At 30.0% G+C, this 18,379-nt stretch overlaps 1 protein-coding gene across 2 annotated transcripts in view; it reads right to left on the reverse strand.

Moving 5' to 3' along the window:
* The window catches only part of LOC129915457 (octopamine receptor Oamb), a 166,964-nt gene that overhangs the window by 66,516 nt on the left and 82,069 nt on the right, over positions 1–18,379 (reverse strand). The window lies entirely within an intron of this gene.

Genomic DNA, 18,379 nt, shown 5'->3' on the forward strand with positions numbered 1-18,379 from the left:
CAATTTAAAAAAAAAAATTAGACAGTTTTTGAATATAAAACAATATTTTCGTTTCTTCTGGTTATTATACCTACTGGATGTTACACAAAATTTATATTATATACATATTATATACAAAGGTAAATCAATAATTTAATATTGATAATAACTGGATTCGTTTTTCAGGTTGTTTTTCAACTTTGTCGTCATCTCGTGTTTCTGTAAGCAAAAATGGTTATGATACTTACTTGATAATCTTTCCTTCGAATGATAAATTATTATTAAAAAGTAAACGTAACTAAAGTCATAAGTTTTGCTCGTCTGGTTAACGAAAGAAAAAAATAGCCCGAATCTAAGAACATTACGTAATGACCAGACGATCGGAGCTGCTATATTTATTAAAGATGGGGCTTTTGCTATAAAGTTAAGAATGTCACGTTATTCCTCGATACACAAATTTGAGTGTTGGACCGGTTTGGAAATTTTCCGATAGTGAATTCCATATAAAACGTCTTTTGGGGCTTATTCCCTTTGGCACGTTATTTTTTATCAACTTTAATGAATTCTGTATGATTTTTTTATGTCAATCTGTATCCACATAATAAGTGTAGGTAACTTAGATAAAAAAATTAAGATATTTCGACAAAAACCTTAAAAACTCGGCATTATGAACCAAAAAATTGTATTTTTTTTTTACTGTACCTTTATGCTTTATCGATAATTTTGGCTATATTGCCCCATGAAAACCGTCAGATTATATGTTTTTCGTGTTCCTGATAAAATTCCCTTCAGAATAAAAAAAAAATTAATCGCGCTCGAGTATTTCGAGGTGACGTTTTTTTTTTACAACTTCGTGCCTCCGCCATTTTCTTATGCCTCACTCAAATTGTCAGATTATTGAAATATACACTTTTCTGGACGTACTTAACCTACCATTTCTTAATCTGACACGCTCGAGTATTTCCGAGGATCGATTTTTTTTTACTAATCTGACGGGCTGCCCACAACACAGACCACTGTATCAAGCTTTTATATTTGGTAGGAGTACATTACTAAGTACAAGCTTTCTCCCCATATGATTTTCTGACGCGCTCGAGTAACGCGCGAAATCCCTTCCTGGGCTCCCCTACTATAAAGGATATATCACATTTTTCTATGGAGCTTGGGCCCAGTGTGTGCACTAACGAAATTGGTGTCAAATGAGAGGTGACGATAAGCATATTACATGGGTAAAATATTTTCAAATTCGTTAGTGGGGTTTTGGAGATATTTGAGTTTGAAGTTTCGGATTTCACAATCAAGATTTCAGCTATTTTTTCGAACAATTAATCGTAGAATGCGTAATAATGGATGTACACTAATAATATTGGTATCAAATGATGGGTATTCCTCTTGTCTATAACTCTGTATCAATATACTGCATTCAAACTTAGCTGACGCCATAACTTTTTTCGGATTTTTCCCCATTAACTGAACTATAGTTTCTATTTTTATTATTTAATAGGCGTATTTTTCTTATAATAAGGTTTTTGTATGATTTATAGAACTGATTGATATATACAATTAAAGGTAACACATTAAGCTATTTAAAAATTGACATGTACAATTGAATATTTTGATATTTCGATGTGCCAAAGGCCTCGCTTAAAAAATCACCTTTTGCGAAGTAAATACCTAATATGTATTATTTTTTTAACATAGAAAAAGATTTTTAATACAGATTTATAGACAAGAGGAATACCCATCATTTGATACCAATATTATTAGTGTACATCCATTATTACGCATTCTACGATTAATTGTTCGCAAAAATAGCTGAAATCTTGATTGTGAAATCCGAAACTTCAAACTCAAATATCTCCAAAACCCCACTAACGAATTTGAAAATATTTTACCCATGTAATGTGCTTATCGTCACCTTTCATTTGACACCAATTTCATTAATGCACACACTGGGCCCAAAAATGTGCCATCTCCTTTATATATTTATTTTCCGGTAATGTATTGCTTTTTCAAGTCTAAAGCAGAAAACGCAAACTGGAATTTTGTTCAAAAAACCATTCATTACTTTAGAAAAAAAACAAAAACAATCAAGATTTTGAGATATGTATCATAAATTTCTTTTTTCAATATCTTTGAGAAAAAGATTAATTTTGAAGAAAAATGAATAAAACGTTTTAATATCTAGTTTTGAGATTGCAAACAAAAAAAACGTTTTTTACCTATTAATATTCAAGTATTTCAAAAACCTGACGTACCAGAGAAATTTTGACTTCGGACTTTGGATTTATAGACACTGAAATAATTTGCGGTAGATTCTACACATTCACTATGAAGATCCTTTTTCTAGCTGAGGACCGTTGCGGTCGGGTTGGTTTTCACTTTTTAAAAATCTTAATTGTTTGCATTTCTAATGTTAAAGTTATTTTGGTCTCTCGCAAGCTCGGATCCTCTCCGGTCCGGTGTTAATATGCTCAATAAAATTGGAGAAGGTACAAAGAACCACTGTATGAACTGTAATGTACCTACTGAGCAAAATAAAAATGGCGCTATATACAGTAAAGTTTTCAACGCCAATGGTACAAGAAGCAAAACAAGAAGCTGAAAGAAGTGAAATGTGGGTTAAATGCCCACCTCTGTCTTCTTCTGTCCAACGCATCTGCTTCATACTGTGGGGTTCGCCGGGTTGACCTCAGAAATCGGAAACAAGCCTCACGAGTCACCATTTTTATATTATTCCATACCGTTTTTTTTTACTTCGCCAGCGCTGTAGTTAAGTTAAAATTCTTAAAAACTCCTGGGGGGTCATTCCGTAATTTTGAAAACGATAATCGAATCGATGATAATCGTTTTACAGTTTGAGAATCTTTAAAGCTATTTTAAGTCAATTCTGATTCAATATTTTCTAAATAGTTTATATAAATAAAAGTTTTCGAATCCTTTGAAGTCGTATTAGTCTAGGTGATTTAGTAGTTGCCTCTTACTCGGGTGTACGAGGTTCGATTCCAGAAATTGAAATTGTTTTTTTTTTTTTTTATTTTCTCAATAATCGTCAATAATCGTCAACAAATAAACGATAGCTAAATAGGTCTCGTTTTTGGAGAATTACTTCGTTTTTGGATGCAATATTTGATTTTTTAAAAGTGATTATTAATTTATTCCAATCACCGATTAATTTGCAAACTCCACTAACAAAAAAAAAAATATTAATGATTAATTTCTACGAATAACCATAATGTTAGAGTAAATTATTTTAATATGTGTAACAAAACACATTTTGCATTTTCCAAAATTATATTCAATGTATGTAAGTTTTGACTTTTGGGTCATTAAAAAATTCATATTGATCCAGCTATAGCAAAATTTTTCGACGTTTAAACGCATTAATTTTGGAAAATGAAAATTTTCAAAAATTATAATAGTAACGATACGGTTAAGAAGGCAACTTAGAGACAAATCAGATCCTTTGTCTTTTCCAACTCATATGTACATAAGTGTGCATGACCATTTTGATAACAATTCTCACAGATTTTATCAAAACTTTCGCCTATCCAAAGAAGCGTTCGTTTTAGTATTAGAAACTGTTAATTTAAACAACGGCCGCCGTTCAACATACATTCCGCCTAGCCTATATCTTGTATTAAAAAACGAAGTTTTTCACCTATGAGGATGTACTTGTACATGAGCCATCTACTAATCACAAATTTCACAAAATTTCATTAAATTGCTTTCTGTGCATCGTTATTAACATCCTCATAGGTGAAATATTAAGTGGCCCAATATCTTAAAATGAGGGTTACATATTTTCATACTTTTACTTTTGCACCTCACTCCTCCAAAACAATAATTTGTATGAAAATTTAATACAAAATTAAAGCAAGTAATTTAAGTTTTGCATGAAATTTCAATATTCCATGGTATATATAATTCATTTTTTGATTATTTTTGATCCTCATACTATGTTTAAAATATATATGCAGTTCAAAAAATGCAAAAATTTTCCATGTGATGCAATGGTACCATTTCAAATGTGTTTTTTATCACTAAAAAAAAACACCCTTTAAAATGAAATATTTTGATGAGCATATTTTATTATTTTTTTATACGGTATAGTAAACGTGCGTACAAAATCTTATCAACCTACCACTTTTTTTCAAGGAGTACTTGGTAATATTCTGACACTTGCTCTTTGAGTTAAAGACAATTCATAAAGAGTCCAATAACTTTTTACATCATGGTCGAGACATTTTGGTATTAATTTTATTCGATCGGGCGTTAAGAAATACCTCGAAATCATGTATCATATTAATAAAATTGTTTTATTACTTATACTATGATATGCAATAAAGCAAGTGCAACACAGAAAAACCCTTGTATCTACCCTTCCAGATGGAATACAAGGTGGCCCAATATCTCAAAATAACTCTTATATTGAGCATTACCAATGATATAAATTTCATGCTTTTATCACAAAGTGCACGATTTAGATGCTAAGCCGTCTCACTAATTAAAATAATTTAATCTAACATTATGGTTATTTGTAGAAATTAATCATTAATATTTTTTTTTTGTTTGTGGAGTTTGCAAATTAATCGGTGATTGGAATAAATTAATAAGCACTTTTAAAAAATCAAATATTGCATCCAAAAACGAATAAATTCTCCAAAAACGAGACCTATTTAGCTATCGTTTATTTGTTGACGATTATTGACGATTATTGAGAAAATAAAAAAAAAAAAACAATTTCAATTTCTGGAATCGAACCTCGTACACCCGAGTAAGAGGCAACTACTAAATCACCTAGACTAATACGACTTCAAAGGATTCGAAAACTTTTATTTATATAAACTATTTAGAAAATATTGAATCAGAATTGACTTAAAATAGCTTTCAAGATTCTCAAACTGTAAAACGATTATCATCGATTCGATTATCGTTTTCAAAATTACGGAATGACCCCCCTGCTGTAAATTTTATCCGAACAAATAAACAATTCGTTTCTACCTTTCCCTCTAAAAAAAACTGTCAGTATCCATGGTTTTAATATAGTTCATCTTTTAGAAATTTCTGGCAGCTTGATTAGCTCACAATGTACCACCCCAACCTATAGCAACGAATGATCATCCTGTGCGTCATTCTGTAAATAAAATATGTATAAAAGTATATCTCTTTTTTTATATTTTTCATAAAATCCTGGACCTTAAGCTACCACATAATCTGCATACATTCATTAAGCATATTTTCTTTCTTTTTTATCTGAAAGTAAAAAAAAAAAAATGAAATACCAACTTTTTTTCAATTGAGTTAACAGCTTCAAGGCTGCAGGCAGGTTACCTTCCTGCTTAATCCTCTTCCTACTATTTTAATTTTTTCTTCTTGTATTTTCTTTCTCTGTATTGTATTATAGCAAAAAGAATTAAAAAAAAGTAGCTGTCATAGTAACCCCCTCATGTCACCTGGTCTTATATAAAATATATTCACGCGTATTTTAATAATTATTTATAGCACCAAAGGTATTTTTTTGTAAATGCTAGAAAGGATAAAAATGTAACATTCAAATGACTCGTAACACAAACAAAACAAAAAACAACAACAGAAGAAATAAATGACAACAACAAACTGCTAACTGCTGCTGGGCTGGTGTACCTACGTTTTTACAGAAATGAAAAAGTACTCAAATGAAAAATCTAATTTGGGAATCTGGCATTGTTCGAAACAGCAGAAGCTGAAAAACAGATGAAGAAAAAAAGAGTAACAAGACCAAAAAATTGTGTGTGTTTTTTTGTTGTGAGTGTGTTGTACCTAGTCTATTTCGTTTTTGATTCATGCAAAGGACAATAATTCGCCAGTGGCAATGTTTACGTAAAAATCTCACAGGATAAGGATTTGCATAAAGGCTTGGATTGCGCTTCTATTTGGCTTTTAAATTTCTGTGCTGTCGAAAGTATTTAATGTTTAAATACAGTTTGTTTTACCGAAAACATCTGTATTATGTTCATCAAATCCCTCATAACCTCTTTATTACTTATCACAATTTAACAAATGAAGTGTCATTAGAAGCACCTTGAACCTCTGCTGGTTATACGTTATGAAGCATTACTAAAAGTTCAATAGCTTTAACTTCGCGAACAGGTAGCCAACGCTTGTTTTTTAAAGTTGAAAAATACTAGTCTGCTAATGGCACCGAAGCGAAATTTTAGTGGTCACTCCAGGTTGGAAGGAGTAACTTCTTCAACTTTCTATGACATTTATTTGGTTTTGACAAGTCCTTTACCCAAAATAGAGAAAAAAAACGACAACACTGCTTCAGTTATATCCCATCATTTTGTTGTAGATGGTGTTTCTCATTTAAAAAATTTTTTTTGTAATATATTTTTTCGTTATAATCATCCATGACCTTTTTGCTTCCTTCATCATCTTCACTTCCTTTTTTTCCAGTTAGAAGGAAGTAAAAAAGAATTTTAATTTACCCGTTCTTTTGCAGGTTTTCTTTTTTTTTTGCGAAAGTTTAGTATAAATATGAAAGTTTTTTCATTTTTTTTTTTCTCGTTTTTGTATGTTGTTTGGCTCTCGTTTCGGTCTGTATGTTAACATCCAAATTGGCCAAAGCAGTTATCGTTAAAGAGTTTTCTGGGGTTTAGAAGTTTTTTTTTGTTACATTTTGTATAATCGTCTTTATTAGTCACATTGTGTGTGTGTACTATAAAGAGGTGTAGGAAATGTCGTCAAATGAGTTCCGGAGGAGAGTATAGTAGTTTCATTCGAGGGAAAACGTGCGAAAATGATTTTCATAAGGATTTATTTTTGAATTGCTTTGAGGTTTTTCGAAATAATTTAGAGAACTTCAGATTATTAAGACTATTTTTTGTTTTTTTTTTTTGTTGGTTGTTGTTGTTTAAAATAAATGATTCATGGTGTTTAGGAAAATTTATATCTAGGTTCTGCGTTCATTATGTTTAAGACTTTTATCTTGTTCTTCAAAAGTTTGTTAATCAGATTTAAGTGGGTAGATTTTTTTTATCTTTCCTATCATAATATTCTGGACCAAAAGATTTGTTACTTTAAGAGGCATCCACCAATAGTTTTAAGAAAATACTAGAAATCGCCCAAGCTTGTTATCGAACTATAAAGTCTGCATAAGACGTATTGCTATAAATTAAGTAACGCATAAAAGAATGCCATCTTGGCCTCAAATTGTTCGAATCATTTTTTTTTTATTAATTTTCAAATTACTTACTTATGTAGGTACTTATTATGTCATTAGAACCATTAAGTCCTTGCCAGTGGCGTATCCAGAAAAAAATTTGGGGGGCTGAAAAATTTTTCAAAAATTTTTGAAAAGGTTAATGTACTACAAATTTGTCTCTTTTTTTATTCATCTTTGATCGAGAGAAAAGCGCTGTGCTGCGGTACTGAAAGTCGTATAGTAGCATTCTACTGCTCCCGACAACTTCGTACTACTGTCTCCTTTCACATTCAAAGTAGCTATTTTTCCAAGTTCTTGTATCCCAAACATTTTACACAAACAGCAAGGTGTTTAGTAATCTTAAAAAAAAAAACACTTTTTCGTTCGAACTTTTTCATGTGCTGAATTCAAAACTGTTTACAGATTTATTCCTATCACGTCTAGTTTTTGAGCTATACTCATCACTTTTTTCGGTATAAATGCCCATATTTCCGCAATTCGACCGAAAGTGAACTGGCATCATTTTTCAATTTTACTTGAAATTGATCTTCGATCGATTTCGAAAACTTCGAAAATGCTTCGAACTGTCAAAACTGAAGGATCATCCATTTTTATTTTGTTTCTAAAGTTAAATTACTGCTACTTTGAACATGGATGCAATTTTATTGGTAACTTTATTGGAAAAAAGCAGAATTTAAAAGAAAAAATAAGAAGTCACATTTTGCGAGACATATGAAGTATGTAAGTGAAATGTAGAACATGGCGATATTATTGCAAATTTTCAAAGAAAAATGAATTAGATAAGGTGTAAAGCGAATGAGGTTGCAAACACAGAGGCATGATATTTCATGCCTCATGTGTTTTATGTATTTTGTATTAAATTAACAACAAATAAACATTACAAAACAATAAAAATATAAGTTTTGATAATATTTTGTCCAAAAATTGGAGATTCATTGAAAAAGATACCAAGTTCACGAGCAGAAACAAAGCGAATTGAATTCGATCTGAAAATCGAAATGAGCGAAAAGATGTAGAACACCTAATTTCACTATCGGCAACGCAAGTTAATGCTCAAAAAGTGAAATGCAGAACGTAAAAGTCTCAAAAACTATTTTTCAATGAAATTCTTTTGATGTTTAATCCGAAATATATATTTTTTAATAATATGTTCCTTTTTTAATACAAATCAGAAGCACAAACTGGAATTTGCTTAAATAAACCATTAGTTATGTTGACCACTAAGATATTGAGATATAAAAAATTTGTATTTCCAATATCCTTGAGAAAAATATTATTTTTGAAAAAAAGTAATATACTCAAGAAAATAAAATACGACGTGATTGCATAAGGAGGTTTGAAAAATTTAACGGTGATGTAATTCGACGTCAAAACAACAAACAAATTTTTTGAAGAATTCTGAATTGGGTTAAAATCCTGAAAATCCCAAACCTCAACGTCAACTAAGGCACTTACTCAAACAAATAGACCAGTGCCAATAATTTTTGAAAATAAAAAAATTATTAGCAGCATATGGGTGGTGGGAAAATTTAGGATAAATGGTATATGAAAGGGGAAAAATAAATTGCCCACAAAAAAATTGGGGGAAAGGGGGTGGGTGGGCGAAAAAGTGGGGTGGGTGTCAAAAATCATGGTTTTTTACGATTTCTGTCAAAACTAGACGTCCTATCGAAAAAAGTCAAATGCAAAAGTTGTAGGTAGTATAAATGTCTACAACTTTTACTCAAACAATTTTTTTCTATAACCTCAAAAATATTGGAAAAAATGCAAAAATACGATTTTTTGATTTTTTATTTTTATCTTTTACAAAAATGGTTGGATTTTAACAAAACTTGGTTAAAAACTACTTTGTTGTGTTTTCTATCTATCAAAAATGTTTTTTGAGCAAAAAATGAATTTTTGGATTTTTGACGAATTTAATTTGAAAAAATAGCCTATTTTTCAATCAAAAAAGTTACCGAAAAAATTTTTGATTTTTGAAAAGTTTAGAATGAAATTATTTAGATTAAAACCTATTATTTAAGATTGTGTGGAGAAACTGTACTTTTGTTTTAGAAAATATCGAGAAAAATTGAAAAAAACAAAAAAAACGATTTTTAAGATCGATTTTTCCGTAAATGACAGTAATATTGGCGAGAAATAATTTTCCATAGAAACTAAATTATACTTTTCTAATGGCATTTGACTTTCTTAATTTGAATCTAGCATTAGAATAGCTCTAATGTGAAAAGTTTTTGAGATATTGAATTTTGAATGTCCAAAACACTATTTTTGTGATGTTTTGCATGGTAATATCTCAAAAACGTGATGTGATAGAATTTTTCTGACTTCGGATTCGAGCTCAGTGCACAAAAAACCATTAGATAAATATACTTTGATTTCTATAAAAAAAACTTTTTGACTAGTGAATTCGAGCAGGGCAGAAAAAATCGAATGCCTTGTTCGAATTCACTAGTCAAAAAGTTTTTTTTATAGAAATCAAAGTATATTTTTCTAATGGTTTTTTGTGCACTGAGCTCGAATCCGAAGTCAGAAAAATTTTATCACATCACGTTTTTGAGATATTACCATGCAAAACATCACAAAAATAGTGTTTTGGACATTCAAAATTCAATATCTCAAAAACTTTTCACATTAGAGCTATTCTAATGCTAGATTCAAATTAAGAAAGTCAAATGCCATTAGAAAAGTATAATTTAGTTTCTATGGAAAATTATTTCTCGCCAATATCACTGTCATTTACGGAAAAATCGATCTTAAAAATCGTTTTTTTGTTTTTTTCAATTTTTCTCGATATTTTCTAAAACAAAAGTACAGTTTCTCCACACAATCTTAAATAATAGGTTTTAATCTAAATAATTTCATTCTAAACTTTTCAAAAATCAAAAATTTTTTCGGTAACTTTTTTGATTGAAAAATAGGCTATTTTTTCAAATTAAATTCGTCAAAAATCCAAAAATTCATTTTTTGCTCAAAAAACATTTTTGATAGATAGAAAACACAACAAAGTAGTTTTTTACCAAGTTTTGTTAAAATCCAAATGTTTTTGTAAAAGATAAAAATAAAAAATCAAAAAATCGTATTTTTGCATTTTTTCCAATATTTTTGAGGTTATAGAAAAAAATTGTTTGAGTAAAAGTTGTAGACATTTATACTACCTACAACTTTTGCATTTGACTTTTTTCGATAGGACGTCTAGTTTTGACAGAAATCGTAAAAAACCATGATTTTTGACACCCACCCCACTTTTTCGCCCACCCACCCCCTTTCCCCCAATTTTTTTGTGGGCAATTTATTTTTCCCCTTTCATATACCATTTATCCTAAATTTTCCCACCACCCATATGCTGCTAATAATTTGTTCAACTTTTGCCCTCTGAAAACCGGATTGGCACTGGTCTAAAACACAAACAACCATTTTAGAATTTGGAGGGGGCTCGATCATTTGAGCTGCCTCTAAATCTCTACGATTTACGAAGAAGTTTCAGTTAATCATGTAGATTATGATGAAATCAGCTAAATAGTAACATGATTTTGGAGGCTTGGGGGGGGCTTGAGCCATCTGAGCCCTTCCCCCCCTCAATACGCCACTGGTCCTTGCCTAATTAAAAAAAAGTGTTCGGTTTAGAGAGATGTACTTAAGCTTACCTGTCTCTTTATTGGCTATTCTTTGTCATGAGATTCTTGAATTCTTCTAACATCGGATTCGAGCTCAGATCACAAAAAAAAACTCAGAAAAATATACTTTGATTTCTATAAAAAAAAAAAACTTTTTGGCTAGTGAAATCGAACAGGGCAGAAAAAATCGAATGCCCTATTCGATTTCACTAGTCAAAAATTTTGTTTATAGAAATCAAAGTATATTTTTCTAATAGTTTTTTCTGCGCTGAGTCCGAAGTTAGAAAAATTCTATCACATCACGTTTTTGAGATATGCGAAAACAAAATAGTGTTTTGGAAGTTCAAAATTTAGTATCTCAAAAACTTTGCACGTTAGAGAAGTATTATTTGGATTCTATGGAAAAATATTTCTCTCCAATATTACTGTCATTTACGGAAAAATCGATCTTAAAAATCGTTTTTTTGTTTTTTTTTTTTCAATTTTTCTCAATATTTTCTAAAACAAAAGTATAGTTTTTCCACACAATCTTAAAAAAACGGTTTTAATCTAAATAAATGCATTCCAAAAAATTTCAAAAATCAAAAATTTTTCGGTAACTAGGCTATTTTTTCAAATTCGTAAAAAATCAAAAAATTAAGTTTTTGCTCAAAAAACATTTGAAATAGATAAAAAAAAATTAACAAATTAATTTTTAACCAAGTTTTGTTTAAATCTAACTATTTTTGTAAAATATAAAAATAAAAAAATTGTATTTTTGCATTAAAAGTTGTAGACTATCTACAACTTTTGCGTTTAACTTTTTTCAATAGGAGGTCTACTTTGACAGAAATCGTAAAAAAAAACACGATTTTTGACACCCACTTCACTTTTTTGCCCATCTACCCCCTTTCCCCCAATTTGTTTGTGGACAATTTATTTTTCCCCTTTTATTTAATAATTTTTTTTTTTTCAAAATGATTGGCACTGGTCTAAGTTGCAGAAAGTCATCTGATTTTTAAATTAAAAAGAACAAATCAAACAAGTTTGACGAATTAAAAAACTGAAACTTATTACAGTTTAGGCTAAAGCTCAAGTCAGAGTTATAAAACTATAATTTTTCCAGAAAATATCACTGCCGCTCATCTGAATAGGTTCACATTTTAGTTCATTTTACATTTGGCCTGTCTTGGTATTTAATGCAATGGCACATCTTTTTTATGTATGTAACGAGAGAACATCTTTATGCGCTTAGTTTAGGAGAAAAAAAATTGTCTTTGGGCCTACCGTTCTTCTCACACGGTAGCTAGACCAAATCTAGTCATAAAATCAAGCACATTTTTTGGCTCATCTGAATAGGTTCAAAAGCAAAAATGTTAATAAATGATGAGTTGCATGGGTCTGTTGGACTCAAAATTGTGTCTGTCAATAAATCTGATTGTGTATAACCTGTAAGGATGAAAACGGGTCGTGAAAAATCTTTAGGCGCGGAAAAAATGTGGAAAATAAAAGAAGCCTTTGAATTAGACTGAAACCAACGATGCATTGGGACAAAAACAAACACAAGTTAAAATTTAGTAAGCAGTTATTTGCGCAATATCCAAGGGTATAGAAACAACAATAAAAGTCGATGTAACTCAGTCACAACATGGGCCGATAGATGTGCAATGATCAGAATAGCATGACTTCGAGCTAAAAATTAAGCTGAAAACCGGTATAAAATGCAGTTTAACGACGGCAAAACGGGTTGTCAGAAGTGGTAAACATTTGAGGAGAACAAAACCTCGCAAAAATTATCACTTTACAAACCACGAACAGAAACTCACCTCCAATAGTAAAAAAAACTCTGTTTGAAATTGCAGATAAAAAGTTTTGTATGAGGAAATAGCAAATTCGACTTTCACTACAATTTTTTTTTTTTTATTGGAGGTGAGTTTCTGTTCGTGGTTTGAAAAGTGATAATTTTTGCGAGGTTTTGTTCTCCTCAAATGTTTACCACTTCTGACAACCCGTTTTGCCGTCGTTAAACTGCATTTTATACCGGTTTTCAGCTTAATTTTTAGCTCGAAGTCATGCTATTCTGATCATTGCACATCTATCGGCCCATGTTGTGACTGAGTTACATCGACTTTTATTGTTGTTTCTATACCCTTGGATATTGCGCAAATAACTGCTTACTAAATTTTAACTTGTGTTTGTTTTTGTCCCAATGCATCGTTGGTTTCAGTCTAATTCAAAGGCTTCTTTTATTTTCCACATTTTTTCCGCGCCTAAAGATTTTTCACGACCCGTTTTCATCCTTACAGGTTATACACAATCAGATTTATTGACAGACACAATTTTGAGTCCAACAGACCCATGCAACTCATCATTTATTAACATTTTTGCTTTTGAACCTATTCAGATGAGCCAAAAAATGTGCTTGATTTTATGACTAGATTTGGTCTAGCTACCGTGTGAGAAGAACGGTAGGCCCAAAGACAATTTTTTTTCTCCTAAACTAAGCGCATAAAGATGTTCTCTCGTTACATACATAAAAAAGATGTGCCATTGCATTAAATACCAAGACAGGCCAAATTTAAAATGAACTAAAATGTGAACCTATTCAGATGAGCGGCAGTGTAGAAAGGATACCTGACGAGTTACAATGCATTTTGATTGACACCCACATAGCTAATAACCAAATGCGAAATATTGAAAAAATATTTCATTATTTTATTGCTAAGATACAATAACTAAGACAAAAAAAAAAAAAAGCAAATAGAAGCGTATAAAGCGTGATAGGTTACAAAAAATTTTAAGGTGAATAATCTATTCTAGGAAGGTTTGTTCATAATTTCGATAAAAATTGCTCAAAACTTTAAAATTGCCATTTTTTTTTCGTTTTTTTTTACTTTTATGGCTTGTAACTTTTTCAATCAATATTCAGAATATCGAAAAAGTGTTCTTAACATAAATGACGCGAAATTTAATTGCCTACCTTTTTTGTGAATACAACTTTTATTTAGGATAAATAGAAATCGAGATATTTAACAAAAACAAAAATCCAAGATGGCGGCCGAAAGGTGAATTTCGCAAGTGCGAAAAATCAGGGTAATGATATTCAGCCAATGCTCTATCGAATGAGCAAAAAAAATTTGGGAGTGGTACAAACTGCTGGGTCAAATTATAAATGCACTGGACTAAAAGCAATTTAACCTTACAATTTTTGAGTGTTAAAAAATTAAATAAATCTGCAAAGTTAAGAGCATAGAGAAAGGAATACCTTCCTATATGTTTTGGATAAAGTAAATCTACAAAAGAATAGATGAGGCCAGAGCATATTTTACCTACATACAAATTTGAACACATTTTAACTAAATACAAAATCGAAATTTGGTACGAAGATAGCTCTCGTAAATTTCATGTCGAAAATTGACAGAAGTGTAATTGAGTACAGTATAGTTGCCAGAATTCATAAAATAACAGGTACACATGCCAAAGAATTTTTTTCTTTATCTCTGACTTCCTCGTAAGTTTTTTTTTACCGATTTTCATCAAAATTTATTTACAAAAGTGTTTAAGTAGCCGTAAAATATATAATTTTATAAACTTATTTTTTTTTTTTTATTCCTTACTTATTTTTTTTATTGAAATATACAGGGTGTCCCACAGTCACCGCCCCGAATGAAAACCATGGGTTCCTGAGGTCATTTTAAGTCGAAAAACTTAAGAGGTAATTTTCTCGTTTTCGTCCCGTTTTCGAGTTACCACGGTTTTTATGATTTTTTCTCTCTTGTCATTTAACTGGCATTATCTTTGCCAAACTACGTTTGATTTGAAAGATTTTTTTTGCAACCAATCAAAAATTTATTGCAGTTTAAGTTTGTCTCAAAACTTTTTTTTCTGCGATCAACCGTTTCTCCACAATTTTGCATCAAACATAATTTTCTTCGTTTTTTAAGTTGTTTTTTACACTTTCATATAATTTAAGTCAAAAAACACGTTGAGTATTAATTTTTTGTGCTTTTTATTAAAGCCCAGTTTATTTTCATAAAAAAAATAAGTTTTATTTCATAAAAAAGGCTACTGAAAGTAATTAAAAAAAAATTAACAAACTGAGTGAATGAAAAAAAAATAATTTTTAAATGAAAAATTAATTTAAATGAAATAAAAACTTTTTCTGAGCTATTGTGGTTAAGAAAAGAACAAATAGATAAAGCTCAGAAAAAGTTTTAATTCATTTAAATTAATTTTGTATTTAAAAACTATTTTTTTTTTCATTCACTCAGTTTGTTTATTTTTTTTAATTACTTTCAGTAGCCTTTTTTATGAAATAAAACTTATTTTTTTTATGAAAATAAATTGGGCTCTAATAAAAAGCACAAAAAATTAATACTCATTAACGTGTTTTTTTGACTTCAATGATATGAAAGTGTAAAAAACAACTTAAAAAACGAAGGAAATTGTGTTCGGTGCAAAATTGTGGAGAAACGGTTGATAGCAGAAAAAAAAGTTTTGAGACAAACTTAAACTGTAATAAATTCTTGATTCGTTGTAAAAAAAATCTTTCAAATCAAACTTAGTTTGGCAAAGATAAGGCCAGTTAAAGGACAAGAGAGAAAAAATCATAAAAACCGTGGTAACTCGAAAACGGGACGAAAACGAGAAAATTACCTCTTAAGTTTTTCGACTTAAAATGACCTCAGGAACCCATGGTTTTCATTTGGGGTGGTGACTGTGGGACACCCTGTATAGTTACATTTTTTTAAATGACTCATAGAATGAATTTTTTTCTGAAACTTTGTTTTTATTTTTTTAACTTTATTTTTATAGGTACCAAGTTTTTTTTGTGAATGATTAAAAAATGTTTATAAAACTTTTTTTTTAAACGGCTTCACCAATTTGAAATTCTAAAAATTCTATCTTTTAAAACCCATTTTACATAAGTGTTTTTGTAATTCTAAAAACCAATATTTTTCATTTTTACACTAAAAAGCTTCTTTTAACATAAGAGCAAGTACATGCGTCGCATTCGTGTATTTTATTTTTTATTTTCGTATAAAAGTCAAAAATAAATAGGTATATCTTTTGTTTTATCCTGGAGAAGATAAACCTTGACAAATTGTGAATACTTCTTTACACAAAAGCCTTTATTCATTATGTAGATATACGAGTATATCTATACTTTTATTCCTCCTATTGATTTAATTTCCTTCAATATTTTATGATGAATCACATGAAAAAAAAAAAAAAAAATTGAAGGATAAAAGTGTTTTAAAGGGCAAACTGTGTATAAAGTACCTACGTATTTATACGAGTATATGGCGCATGAAAAAGAAAATGAACACATGTTCAATTTCACTCAGTCTGGAAATAGTATTCAATTGCAATTTTTCTCAGCTGTTTCTGTTTTAAATCGAGTCACATTCATTTTGACCAAGCGTAGAGACGTGTCCTTAACTTTTTTTAAAATTTTTTTTTTTCTGTTCTTCACACACATATATTAGGTTTACTTTAATGCTAAACTTATGGTTGGTTACTTTTCAATCTATCGTAATCACTAGAGAACCCTCTACCTCGCCCACTGATGAGTTCAATCCAGAGTATATTGTCACTTTGACTATATTTAAATATCGTGTCACATTTATACAACGAAAAAATCAAGGCAAACATATTATTAGTTCTTATAATGTCAAAAAATAAAGGGGTTAGGTACACAAAAAAGCTTGTAAGGTATATAAGTTGCCTTTCATGACTGGAACAGAAAAAAAAATGTTAGGCAATAATAAAATGTGTAATTTTCTGGCAGTTTCTTTTCGAATGCTAATTATAGTATTTTTTTTTTTTTTTTTTTTCTATGGGTAAAATGGTGATATACGAGTATTTAATGATTACATTTTTTTTTGAGAATTTAGAAATAATTTATGGTTAGAAGTTATAACGAAATATAAATGACCTCAACTCAGCCAGTACTTTACATTGAAGGTAAATCTTGGTATTTAAAATATAAAAAATCGTGCTAAGATTGAACTTGCATGAAGGTTAAATTTGTCAAATGTAATACCGGACGTTTGAGGGTTCTTGGAAAAGAAGGAAATGTTGACATTGAAAGAAAATTACAGGATTGAAAAAATACCCCACAAAAATATATAAAAATAAATTTAAATTATTTGAGTAAAGGTAGCAAGGTACGAAAATCGTCGATCAAAATATACAAGTTTTTGAAAATAAGTGATATCTGTAAAACCTACAGAAATAAAATGCACGACTGGGTCGCACGAACTTGCTCTTAGTAACTCTTTAACTCTTTAGTTGCTTAAATTTTTAAGACTTTTTATATAGAAATTTGAAAACAAAAATAAAATTCTTTTTTTTTTTAAATAAAATAAAATCTGAAATTAAATTGCCCTCCAAAACAAGTATGCAGTTTTGATTGATATATTATCATGCATTTTTAGAAAAAAAATTTCAAAATCGTTAGAGCCGTTTTTTAAAAAAATAATTTTTTATAAATAATCTTTTGGAAAAAAAGTTTTAAAATAAAATTGGTATGCCATTTTGTAGAAATCACTAATCAACATCTAAAAACAAAAATTCAAAAAAATTCAATGTCCCGTTTTCGAAAATTTGAATTTTCAAACAAAAAATTTCAAATTTTTTTTTTTAAATCCAAAAATTATTTTTTTGAAAATTTTATTTTTGACTTATACTAAAATCATATAAATGCTTCTTTACAAAAAGTTTCGTTGAAATCAATTAAGCCGTTTCGGAGATAATCAGATTTGAAAAAAAACGGTTCTATGGCAGGTACCGTTAATAACACCGGCACACAAAATAAAAAAAAGTGTCATGTACCAGGAACCAGACCTATCTTTCTATATGTTTTTGGGCACGCTGAATCTGAATTTCAAGTCCGTTTGCCCCGGTCACCCTCCAGTTTTGAGCTGTGACTGCATTTTGTTTGGATTTTTATGACTTTTTTGGAGTTTTTTGCATTTTTCTCAAAACTGAAGGGTGTTCGGGCAAAACAGACTTGAAATTCGAATTCAGCGGGTCCAAAAACATAAAGAAAGATAAGTCTGGTTCCTGGTACATGAAACTTTTTTTTTTGTGTGCCGGGGATGAAAGCGACATTTCGCGATAGTGCCAGCACACCAAAAAAAAAAAGTTGTATGTACCAGGCACTAGACCTATCTTTCTATATGTTTTTGGACCCGCTAAATCCGAATTTCAAGTCCGTTTTGCCCGGTCACCCTCCAGTTTTGAGAAAAATGTAAAAAATACCCCAAAAAAATCAAAAAACTTCCTTTTTTTGAGTTTTTTGCATTTTACTCAAAACTGGAGGGTGACAGGGTCAAACGGACTTGAAATTCGGATTCAGCGTGCCCGAAAACATATAGAAAGATAGGTCTGGTTCCTGGTACATGACACTTTTTTTATTTTGTGTTCCGGTGTAATGATTTTCAAAAAAAAAATTTTTTCATTAAAAGGATAGACCTTGTCTTACATTTGAATTTTTTAAACAAAATCGTTGAAGCCGTTTTTGAGTAATTTCAATTTTACTAAAACCGGTATATGACACGTACCGTTATTTTTGGTCCAAAAAATTAATTCC

Source organism: Episyrphus balteatus, chromosome 3 (assembly GCF_945859705.1).
Source record: "Episyrphus balteatus chromosome 3, idEpiBalt1.1, whole genome shotgun sequence".
Lineage (NCBI taxonomy): Eukaryota > Metazoa > Arthropoda > Insecta > Diptera > Syrphidae > Episyrphus > Episyrphus balteatus.